The sequence below is a fragment of the Dendrobates tinctorius genome, unplaced genomic scaffold (genome assembly GCF_039654945.1).
Source record: "Dendrobates tinctorius isolate UK_male_01 unplaced genomic scaffold, ASM3965494v1 ptg000064l, whole genome shotgun sequence".
Classification (NCBI taxonomy): domain Eukaryota; kingdom Metazoa; phylum Chordata; class Amphibia; order Anura; family Dendrobatidae; genus Dendrobates; species Dendrobates tinctorius.
The window spans coordinates 61,335,148-61,347,378 of NW_027361732.1; positions in this window are offsets into that span (position 1 = coordinate 61,335,148).

Below are 12,231 nucleotides of genomic sequence, written 5' to 3' on the forward strand. Positions count from 1 at the left end.
AGGCCCATCATATACTGGAGCATTCCAAATGGGGGACATCAGACACTGACGCAGCATTTACGGGGCCCATTAAACACTGGAGCATTAGAAATGGGGCCCATTATATATGGAGCATTGTTAGGGCCCATCATACACTAGTGCATCATCCATGAGGCCCATCATATACTGGAGCATTATAAATGGGGCAGATCAGACACTGGAGCAGCATCTATGGGGCCCAAGATACACTGGAGCATTAGAAATGGGGCCCATTATATATGGAGCATTATTAGGGCCCATCATACACTGGAGCATCATCCATGAGGCCCATTATACACTGGAGCATTCCAAATGGGGGACAGCAGACACTGAAGCAGCGTTTACGGGGCCCTTTAAACACTGAAGCATTAGAAATGGAGCCCATTATATATGGAGCATTGTTAGGCCATGAGGCCCATCATATACTGAAGCATTATGTGGAGCTCATCATATACTGTATGGAACATTATATGTGACCAATTATTCTGTATGGAGAAATATATGGGGCTCATTATTCTGTATGGCACACAATGTGATCGCCGTAATACTGTATGGAGTAATATACTGTACTTTTTTTGAGCTATTGAACATATTGTACATTTTAAAATAGATCAGTCATGTAAGCAGTGAAGTATTTGTCATTGTAATATACCTATATTTCTGTGCCGTATCGGAGCATCAGGATTTGTGGTATGTGTTAAAGGGGCGCACTGACACTCTTTGGCCCAGGGCACACGAAAACCTGGAGCTAGCCCTACCCCCCAACTTTAGCCAAATAAGCCCCAGTTTTCAATGCGCAACTATTATTATGAAGTAAATTAAGGTTGACAAGCTTCAGTAATAAAAATTGATGTTTTTGGCATTGAAATGGGCACAGTAGGTGGGTTTACTGTCCTCCACTCCCTGCTTACTTTGCTTCCCCATTGACTTGCATTGGGTTTCATGTTTCTTTGCCATTCTGCCCTGAAGGCCAGCATCCTGGAGTCGCCTCTTTGCTGTAAACATTGACACTAGCATTTTACGTGTACTATTTAATGAAGCTGCCAGTTGAGGACTTGTGAGGTGTCGATTTCTCAAACTACAGACTCTAATGTACTTTTCTTGTTGTTCAGTTGTGCAGTGGGGCCTCCCACTTCTCTTTCTACTCTGGTTAGAGCCTGTTTGTGCTTTCCTCTGAAGGGAATAGTACACACCGTTGTAGGAAATCTTCAGTTTCTTGGCAAGTTCTTGCATGGAATAGCCTTCATTTTTAAGAACAATAATAGACTGTCGAGATTCACATGAAAGTCCCTATTTTCTGGCTATTTTGAAAGTTTAATGGAACCAACAGATGTAATGCTCCAGATTCTCAACTAGCTTAAAGGAAGGTCAGGTTTATAGCTTCTCTACTCAGCCAAACTGTTTTCAGCTGTGCTAACATACTTGCACAAGGGTTTTCAAGGGTATTCTAACCATCCTTTAGCCTTCTTACACAGTTAGCAAACACAAAGTACCAAAAGAACACTGGAGTGATGGTTGATGGAAATGGGCCTCTATACACCTATGAAGATATTACATTACAAACCAGACGTTTGCAGCTAGACTAGTCATTTACCCCATTAACAATGTCTAGAGTGCATTTCTGAATCACTTAATGTTAGCTTCTTTGGAAAAAAACTGTGCTTTTCTTTCAAAAATAAGGAAATTTCTAAGTGACCCTAAACTTTTGAATGGCAGTATATATAATGCAAAATTTTATATATATATATATATATATATATATTTATATTATTTTGCATTTTATGCATGTAATTATGAAGGAAATAATGTTTCTTAGCACTTTTACCTTTAAAAAATTTTTGGATTGGTAGGTCTTTTTAAAAATCCGTAAAACAGGTGCAATAGTCTGACATTTTTCCCAGACATTACATGTGAGTCAGAAAGGCAAGCAGGCATCTTTTCCTTGCGGTTTCCATTTAGTTTTAGCTTTCCCATCCATTTCAGCTTTTTTCTCATGCTGTGCATGTTGGGTTCAGCAGAAAAATATTCGGCTTCCCCATTGACTTACATTGAATTCGTTATTTGGTACATGGATATTAGAAATTATTTGTGCCTTTCCCGAAGCCAAATTTTTCACTATTCACTCATCACTAATGATTAACTGAATTCAGAAAAAAATCTAAACTTTTTTAGAGTTTTATATATTAATATAATTTAACACTAAGCAGGTTAAACTGTATGGATGACAATATAGTCAATTTTTTCACCCTCTCCAAAAAAAACAATGTGGTCATGTGCAGCAACTATATAATTAGCAATGGACTGCAAAGCCGTAAACATTGCCCAGATGCTTTATTCTGCCACTCTCCCTGCTCCTCCAACTGTCCCTAGGCTAAATGCAGAATATAGCTAATAGATATATTTAAGCTCCAGAGTAGCCCTTAGAAGGACAGTTAGTATGATTGTTCAGCATCAGCACCAGTATTTACATTGAAGGACTCTGATTAGTTTAACTGTGTACACACAGGCCTGTATAACTTCTCTTCCTCCAATCACATCTGTCCTTGAGCTGTGCAATAGTGTCACTGTGCCAAGAGTGGTGGCACCTGTCTTTTTTTAACCTCTGAGGTACTGCAGATAATCAAACTGTAATGCCACTATCAAGATGGCTATGGAATTACAGTTACTGGCAAGCAGTACTCACATGCTTACTGGCCTTGCATCAGGTGCTGGGTGGAAATTTGAACTTCAAATCCTAGCATCAGCCAATGCTCGTTAAATGCCGAGCACATGTGAGTGATATCCGAATATCACCGAGCACATTCACTCATCCCTATTTATGAGGTAATAACTCCGGAATGTTTCAAAAAATTCCAGTGGTTCTGACATATTGTACTTCATGTTAGTGCTAAAGTTTGGTTGATAAATTTTGCTTTCAATTTAAGAAAATATCCAAAATTTGATGAAAAACTTTCCATTTTTATGCCCTTTTATTGGATAGTTATACCACACCAAATAGATAATAAGTAACATTTACCACATGTCTACTTCACATCAGGATAATTTTTTAAACAATTCATTTTTTTTAGGAACGCAGAAGGGTTAAAAGTTCATCGGCAATTTCTCTTTTTTCCAAGAACATTTACAAAAACAATGCTTTTAGGGATCTCATCAAATTTAAAGTGACATTGAGGGACCTTTTATGAAAGAAAATACCCAAAAATGATACAATTTTAAAATGACACCTCTTGAAGTTCTCAAAACCACATTCATAAAGTTTATTTACCCTTGAGGGGCTTCACTAGAATTAAAGCAATGTGGAGGGAAAAAATGAAAATGTTACTTTTTCCCTACAAAAATATAAATTTAGCCACAAATTTTGCATTTCCAAAAGGGTAAAGGGAGAAACAGGACCATAAAAAGTGCATTTTCTCCTGAGTATGCCTATACCAAATATATGGTGGAATGCTGATTTTTGGTTACAAGGCTGGGATCGGAAGGGAAGAGGCACACTTCATTTTTTGGAGCATAAAATTGGCTGGAATAGATAGTGGGTGCCAAGTCACATATGTAGCGCTCCTGATGTGCCTAACCAGTGGAAACCCCCCTGCAAAGTGACACCATTTTTGAAACTAAGCCCCTCAAAATAACTTATCCAGAGTTGCGATGATCACCTTGAACCTGAGGTAATTCATAGAATTTTAAAACATTGAGCCGTGAAAATAAAAAAAATCACATTCTCACAAAAATGTTGTTTAGCCACAAATTATTCGTTTTCACAAGATTAACAGAATAAAACTGACCAAAAATTTGTTGTACAATTTCTCCTGAGTACACAAAAACCCCATATGTGGCGGAAAACTTCTGTTTTGATGCACGACAGAGCTCGAAAGGGAAGGAGTGCCATTTGACTTTTGCAGGGTCCTTGCCGCATCCCTCCACCCTGATGCGCGTTTCGTACACACTTCTTCATATGCCCCCTGGAGAAGTGTGGATAAAATGCACATCAGGGTGGAGGGACGCAGCACAGACCCTGCGTAATACCTTTTAAGTTACTTTTTAGGGGTTTTTTGCTCATGTTCATTTTGCTGCAACAGCCATTATTGAGGATATTTTTTCTACCTTCATCACTAGGTCATATTATGCTATGATTAAGTGTAAGGCTTTATGTTCACATACCTTATATGTTAAGTTGAGACTTGTATTTTTCAAGCAAGCACCTTTTTGTGCTTGCCTACACTCAGCCAATATATCTTTGTTTTGCACATGCACTTTATAATTGATAATTTTGGTGCTTTGTGAATGTAAGCTTTCTACAAATCTCACGCTGAATTATAGTAATGTATATTACCATTGTCCTGGCTATTGATGTTTAACAGGGTCCCTAGCCATATACGTTCCTCGCATTTGAGGCATCTTTTTATTAGAAAATAAATTTTGTATATTTTTGTTACAATAAAGATTGCTAATTAATTTTCTAGAATGTTGTTATTGTTGTGCTTTTTCTGAACACCTTATATCACTGTCTACGTGAAGTGATTCGGTTTTTCAGACCGGTATAAATATACTTAATATGTGGCATAAAACTTCTTTTGAGGCACAGTGGAAAACTCAATAGGGAAGGACTGCCATATTGGAGTTCATATTTTGCTGGAATGGTTTGAGGATGCCATGTCAAATTTACAGAGCCCCTGAGGTGCCAGAACAGAACCCCCATAAGTGAGCCCATTTTACAAACTACACCTCTCAATGAAATCCTCTAGGGGTGCAGTAAGCATATAAAAATTACATGTGCCTCAAAAAATGTTATACCATAGCATGGTGAAGGAAGAATAATTACATTTTTTCCTCTAAAATGTTGTTTTAGCTGCAAGTTTTTATTTTTTTTAAGGGTAATTGGAAAAAATAGACCTCATAGTTTTCTCTGCAATTTTTCCTGAGTGTGCCAATACTTTTCATTTGTACTGCAGATTTTCCATATTGTACTGTTGATTTTTCTGTTACGATTTGCAGGTGTTGTGACCCACTAACAGGGCCCCTAAGATGCTAGAATAGCAGAACCCCCATAAGTGACCCCATTTAAAAAAAAAAATCACCTTTCAATTAATTCATTTAAGGGTGCAGTGATCTAATTGATGTCACGGGTGTGTCACAAAAGTTTATAACATGTGGCGGTAAAGAAAAAATGATTGCATTTTTACCACTAAAATTATTTTAGCCTCAAATTTTACATTTCACATGGGGAAATGGGGAAAAATGGCACCTAAATTTGTCACACAATTTCTGCTGAACACAGCAATGCCCCATATGAGACTGTACTGTAATGCTTAGTCACACGGCGAGACTCTGGAAGAACGGAGTACTATTTGACTATTGGAGAACAAATTAATGTAGAATAGTTTGGAGACTCCACATATAGAGCCTCTCTGTGCAAGAAGATCAGAATCCCCCCTCAAGTGAACACATTTTGGAAATCACACCCCTCAGTGAATTTATCTACAGATGTTGTGACGATTTTGTAGTGCCTATACATTGTGCCCAGCTCGTGTTTCTGGAGACATGGACCACGTAAATTATGTGGGCTCTTATTGCTACAGAAATAACAAACATATGAATGCTAAGTGTAGTTTAGGCATACTGTGAGGCTCAGAAAGGAGAGGGGCAATTGATTTTAGCAGTGCATAATTTAATGGGCTTCTTTTGCCAGGAGAAGAGCCATAGCACTGTTTCACACTCTTATTGCTACCGTTAACATGGAAGCAACTTATATTTCCATTAACAGATGATGGACCAGAGTGGGGACTTGCTTCTCTATGGATGGAGTTGAAACTTTTGTTAGGAATATTTTACATAACATTTTGGATGACGTTTATCCTGTGCTCTACACTGACGCTGAGTACTTACATCCAGCTTTCCATCTTAATCTCCTAGTGAAATGATTCAGATGACACCTCCAATGCATGCAATAACTATAATGAGGCATCACAGCTCCTCTGGATTTCATATGGCCTCCTCTCAGAGGTATCCCTCCTTCTTTTCAGAGGTGCATGAAACTGTGGCTGACTGCACTATTGTGCCCATTTAAATGACAGACACCACCGAATCACAGGACAAACGGTGACCAAAATATCTTCATCTGCCTCATGATAGTGAATCTTCTAAATCATATTTTTCATAGATTTAAAAAAAAATTCCCAGCGTGCACAATAGAAGTGCGCCGAGCCTTACTGTGATCTTTGGTAGGTAGAATGAACAAATCAACAACAGGTCAAAAATTTAATGTATTTATTTATTTATGCCATTTCTCGTGCGGTGTGAGTGATTAGGAGTCTTTACAGCAATATTAGATTTGTATTGGTTTCTTAAGTTTGGGTGCTTAAACACATTAAAAAACACTTATTACAAAATCAAGTATTTGTATGGCCATATTATTAGAGCTATAATATTTCTATATAACTGCTGACAGAGTCATGTGAGAGCCTGTTTTTGGTGGGAGGAGTTGTCATTTTTATTGGTACACATGTAGGAAAGTGGACTGACATATGGACCTGTCTGAAGCAGGAAAGCGAATGAAAAATATACAGTAAATATATCTGACGTGAACTGCTGTATACATGTGGGGAGACAGCTGGAGACAGTGAAAGATGGTGAAGTACTGGGCTTTGACCACTAGGGGGAGACCAAGAACAGCAGGAAAAGGAGACGGTGCAGTACTAAGGTTTGGCCACAAGATGGGGGCAGAGAGCAGTGAGGAAAGGGCTTAACAGCAGCTTAAGGCTAGGAAACCGCATAGTCATGGTGGGCGGAGTTACAGGGGCTCTAGAGGGGAATTCCCAGGTAGGGGAATAAAAAAGGGAGAGATAGTTCCAGAAGGAAGCCAGTCCAGGAGGAGGAGTTCAGTAGAGCAGGAGACTGAAGGAGGAAGAGACAGAGAGGAAGAACTCCGGGAGGGACTGGAAGGAGAAACAGTCAGGGGGGTGGTCCTGACAGGAGAGCCGCAGGACAGAGGAAGCCCGGGGGTACCACACGGATGGACTCGGACAGGCGAAGCACTGTAGTGGTAGGCCTAGGGCAGCCACAGTGAAAGAACCGCGAAGGACATCAATTTAGGAAAGAGAAGAAAGTGAAAGGTACCAAGGCCTGTGTGTGCGGAAGCTGTCGTGCTGCTGTGGTCATAGGGAGGATGGCCAATAAAGAGGACCTGTTGAACGTGCATCGGTTTCTGTCTCCAGTCTGTTCGCGGCGAAAAAGGTACCACCCCCCAGTCGGAACACGTACCTACACACACGTAACTTTTTTGGGATTTTGTCCCTGTCAAATTGAAAACTTCATTGCTATCCAGTCATACTGATAACAAACTTTTTGCAATGAACTCAATGGATGTAAACATCTGTGACATAAGTGAAACATCACAATCAAAGGATTCCTGGCCTGTCACCCAGAAAATGTTCATTACAGTAGCTTGGCAGTCTGAGATAATTTATGGGAACTAATAATGAACCTTGCATATAGAACATGGATTATGTATCAGTAAACTGAAAGTTTTACCACTGTTATTATTTAGCGTTAATGTCCTGGTGCTTGGACATTTTTAACTAAAATTCACCATGGGTAGTTTCTGATAAGTTTTTTATTTTTGTTATCATATTACACAGAGTTTTTAGTCCATTAGTATTGATCAATTTACAAAATGTTCCTAACCAGCATGAATCATTATAAAACTGTTACCGTTGGAGTACAAGTATGTAAAAACTTAAAAACCAAGTACATGTTTATTTTCTCTTGAAAGTTTGCTAGCTTGAAGAAATAATTAACATGAACCACAGTCCTGCCGTTAATTTTAATTGTGTTGACAGATTATGCTCTACCCTTCCACAATGTCATAAGAATACATTAGATCAGGCAATGCCCTTTACAGAAGAGGAGACTGTGAGCAAAGCATCAGTGTTGTAATCTGTGCAGTGTCTTACATACAGTATTCACAATATTGAATTAATTATAAATATCTATTATGGAAGGCCACTTTGAAGAGACTTCTATACAACAGTACTCCATGCAAGTGTTTGAGAAAAAAAGAGTTTGAGCAAATTTAAAGCATGCCTATTGTGAAATCTCCCTATTGCATGAATCAGTATTCCATGTAAAAACATGAAATATAACTTTTATAATATTTCTGAAAAATTGCATCATCTATATTTCTTGGAGTGTAATTTTGCCTGACAAGGTTCTATTAAAATGTTCAGAAACCTCTTCAGGTATTAAAGTACAAATTTAGCATAATATAGTAATCATAAGTAAGGAAAGATGGGGAAAAGTGATGCACCTTCATTTTCTATCTCTATGTCTGTTAGAATGCATGTTATTATAATGGAGGGGCACAGTGGTTGGAGACTTGTAATTGGCTTACGGCACATAACACAACAATAATCTCACATTAAGAAGAGCCCACTCATCCAGGAAGGAAGAACAGAGAAAATTACTGATTATTTTCAGGGTTGTCACGATGGTGGTAAATAATCTCACTATTTCAAGCATTTACAATAGTTTTTTTACTTCAAACTTTCTCTACTTGTCTAATATTCTAATAATGTATTCTGATATTTAAACTTCACGTACAGGATAAGTGTAGTTAAAACCAGCTTTATTTAAATGTAGCAGGGTCATAAGTTTTCAATAAGGATGCGAGGAACAATATGAAGTGATTTTATGTCGAATTACATTAAATTCCCAAGTCCAATAAAGGGCAAACAATTGACAATTTGATTTCCAAAGTTTGCCAAAAAAATGTTTGGTGCCATTTTGCACACACTGAAGATTACACTAGTCAGGGAGCAGGCTCGTGACTTCAGGTATGGCTAAGTAGGAGTTTTAATGCCTTTACGCTATCACATAACATGTACTAGGTTCATCACAGGGATTAGAAAATTGAGGGAAGGGAAAGCAGCGGCTATTTTAGGATATTACACTCTAAGGAAAGAATGAATGCATGTGATTTTGGGGGTATGTCAAATGCAAAAGAAAAGTCAAAGATGCTATAGGATTTTTAGAGAATGAAAATGGTGAAATGGTCAAAAATAATTTTGAAAAGGCCTTTTTAATTTCCTATCTTGAATCTGTATTCTCTAAGAAAGCAAATGCAACTTCAACTGAGCTTCACGGTGCCATTGAATGAAAGTATCCATACTATCTATAAAGAGAGAGATGGTGAACAAACACTTAACTAATTTAAATTAATTTGACACTGGAACTACCGATGGAGTCATTTTGACTCCTCCAATTTATATTTCTCTTTGTGACTACATTTTTCGGAATTTCAGCTTGAGACTCGGTGACTTTTACTCATTTAGGATGTGAAAAAAGATTTTGTGACAATAAATAATTTTTGAAAAAAAAAGTACCTTTTTTTCAAAATTAACCTTTAATTACCAAAGGGAGCCATTTTGACTCTCTACTATATTTTGCTAGTCTTTGTTGCTAAATGTTATTATTTCTTTTAGTTTTCATTTACTTGTATGTTAAGAATAAGTTTAGAATAAATGTTGACTAAGAATAATTAGCATTTTTGTAAATATACTTGACATATACAGGACATCCGTCAGTGAACCAGTGAACTCTTGACTACATAATTTTTGTAGAATACGGCCAGGAGTTTTGCTAATTTCTAATATCGCTAGAAGCAGTGTGCTAAAGCCTGACAATATTCTTGCTATTTTATAATATAGTAATAATAAACAAAATTAAAGTAACAAAAATAACAAGAGCAAGAAACTCTAAAAATAAACTAAAACAAGCCAGGAGTCAAAATGACTCAATTCGGTATTTCTAGGGGGAGTGACAAGTCTGGTAGTCCTAGTGTTAAATCTAAAGGTCCAGATAAATTACATCCTAGGGTACTGAAGGAGTTAGTAGAGGAAATTGCATAACCACTAGCCAGACTCTTTGAAAAATCCTCGAGAACAGGAGAATTCCAAGAAGATTGGAGATGGGCAAATGTTGTCTCTATCTTTTAAAAAGGAAAGAAGATGGTGCCAGGAAATGATGGAGCCAGGAAATTACAGGCACATGAGCCTTACTTCTATACCAGGAAAGATCTTTGAACAAATTATTAAACAGCATGTATGTACAGTGGGGGAAATAAGTATTTGATCCCTTGCTTATTTTGTAAGTTTGCCCACTGAAAAAGACATGAACAGTCAATAATTTTTAAGGGTAAGTTAATTTTAACATTGAGAAATATAATATCAAAAATAACATCCAGAAAATCACATTGCGTAAAATATATAAATTTATTTGCATTTTGCAGTGAGAAATAAGTATTTGATCCCTCTGGCAAGCAAGACTTAATACTTGGTGACATAACCATTGTTGTCAAGTACAGCAGTCAGCCGTTTTTGTAATTAATGATGAGGTTTGCGCACATGTTAGAATGAATTTTGGTCCACTCTTCTTTGCAGATCATCTCTAAAACATTAAGATTTAAAGGCTGTCACTTGGCAACTCGGAACTTAAACTTCCTCCATAAGTTTTCTATGGGATTAAGGTCTGGAGACAAGCTAAACCACTCCATGACCTTAATGTGCTTCTTTTTGAGCCACTGTTTTGTTGCCTTGGCTGTATGTTTTGGGTCATTGTCTTGCTGGAAGCCCCAGCCACAACCCATTTTTAATATCCTGGCGGGGGGAAGTGGGTTGTCACTCAGGATTTTACGGTACATGGCTCTATCCATTCTCCCATTGATGCAATTGAAGTGATCCTGTTCCCTTAGCATAGAAACACGCCAAAAAAAAGTGTTTCCACTTCCATGCTTGGCAGTGAGGATGGTGTTCTTTTGGTCATAGGCAGCATTTTTCTTCCTCCAAATACAGCGAGTTGAGTTAATTCCAAAGAGCTCAATTTTTGTCTCATCGGACCACAGCACCATCTCCCAATCACTCACAGAATCATCCAGGTGTTCATTGGCAAACTCCAGATAGACCTACACATGTGCCTTCTTGAGCAGGGGGACCTTGCGGGCACCACTGGATTTTAAACCTTTACGACGTAATGTGTTAATGGTTTTCTTGGTGACTGTGGTCCCAGCTGCCTTGAGATCGTTAACAAGTTCTCCCCATGTAGTTTTAGGCTAATCCCTCACCTTTGTCATGATCAAGGATAGCTCATGAGGTGAGATCTTGCATGGTTCTCCAGATCAATGTCAATTGAGAGTCATTTTGTATTTCTTCAATTTTCTTACTATTGCACCAAGAGATATCTTCTTCTCACCCAGCATCTTATTTATGGTTTTGTAGCCCATTCCATCTTTGTGCAGGTCTATGATTTTGTCCCTGGCATCCTTATAAAACTCTTTGCTCTTGTCCATGTTGTAGGGGTTAGAGTCTGACTGATCAATTCAGTCTGTAGGCTGGAGTCTTTTATAAAGGTGACTATGTAAGACAGCTGTGTTTAATGCAAGTAAAGATTTGATTAGGAGCATCTAACAGGTCTGTGGTAGCAAGAACTCTTAATGGTTGGTAGGGGATCAAACACTTATTCTCACTACAAAATGCAAATAAATTTATATAATTTATACAATATGATTTTCTGGACTTTTTCTTTGATATTCTCTCTTTCAATGTTAAAACTAACTTACCCTTAAAATTATAGACTGTTAATATCTTTGTCAGTGGGCAAACTTACAAAATCAGCAAGGGATCAAATACTTATTTCCCCCACTGTAAATATTTGGAAATACAGTCATTAACCATAGGCAGTGCATGGGGTTGTAGCTAATACAGTGGGGAAAAAAAGTATTTAGTCAGTCAGCAATAGTGCAAGTTCTACCACTTAAAAAGATGAGAGGCGTCTGTAATTTACATCATAGGTAGACCTCAACTATGGGAGACAAACTGAGAAAAAAAAATCCAGAAAATCACATTGTCTGTTTTTTTTTCATTTTATTTGCATATTATGGTGGAAAATAAGTATTTGGTCAGAAACAAGCAATCAAGATTTCTGGCTCTCACAGACCTGTAACTTCTTCTTTAAGAGTCTCCTCTTTCCTCCACTCATTACCTGTAGTAATGGCACCTGTTTAAACTTGTTATCAGTATAAAAAGACACCTGTGCACACCCTCAAACAGTCTGACTCCAAACTCCACTATGGTGAAGACCAAAGAGCTGTCAAAGGACACCAGAAACAAAATTGTAGCCCTGCACCAGGCTGGGAAGACTGAATCTGCAATAGCCAACCAGCTT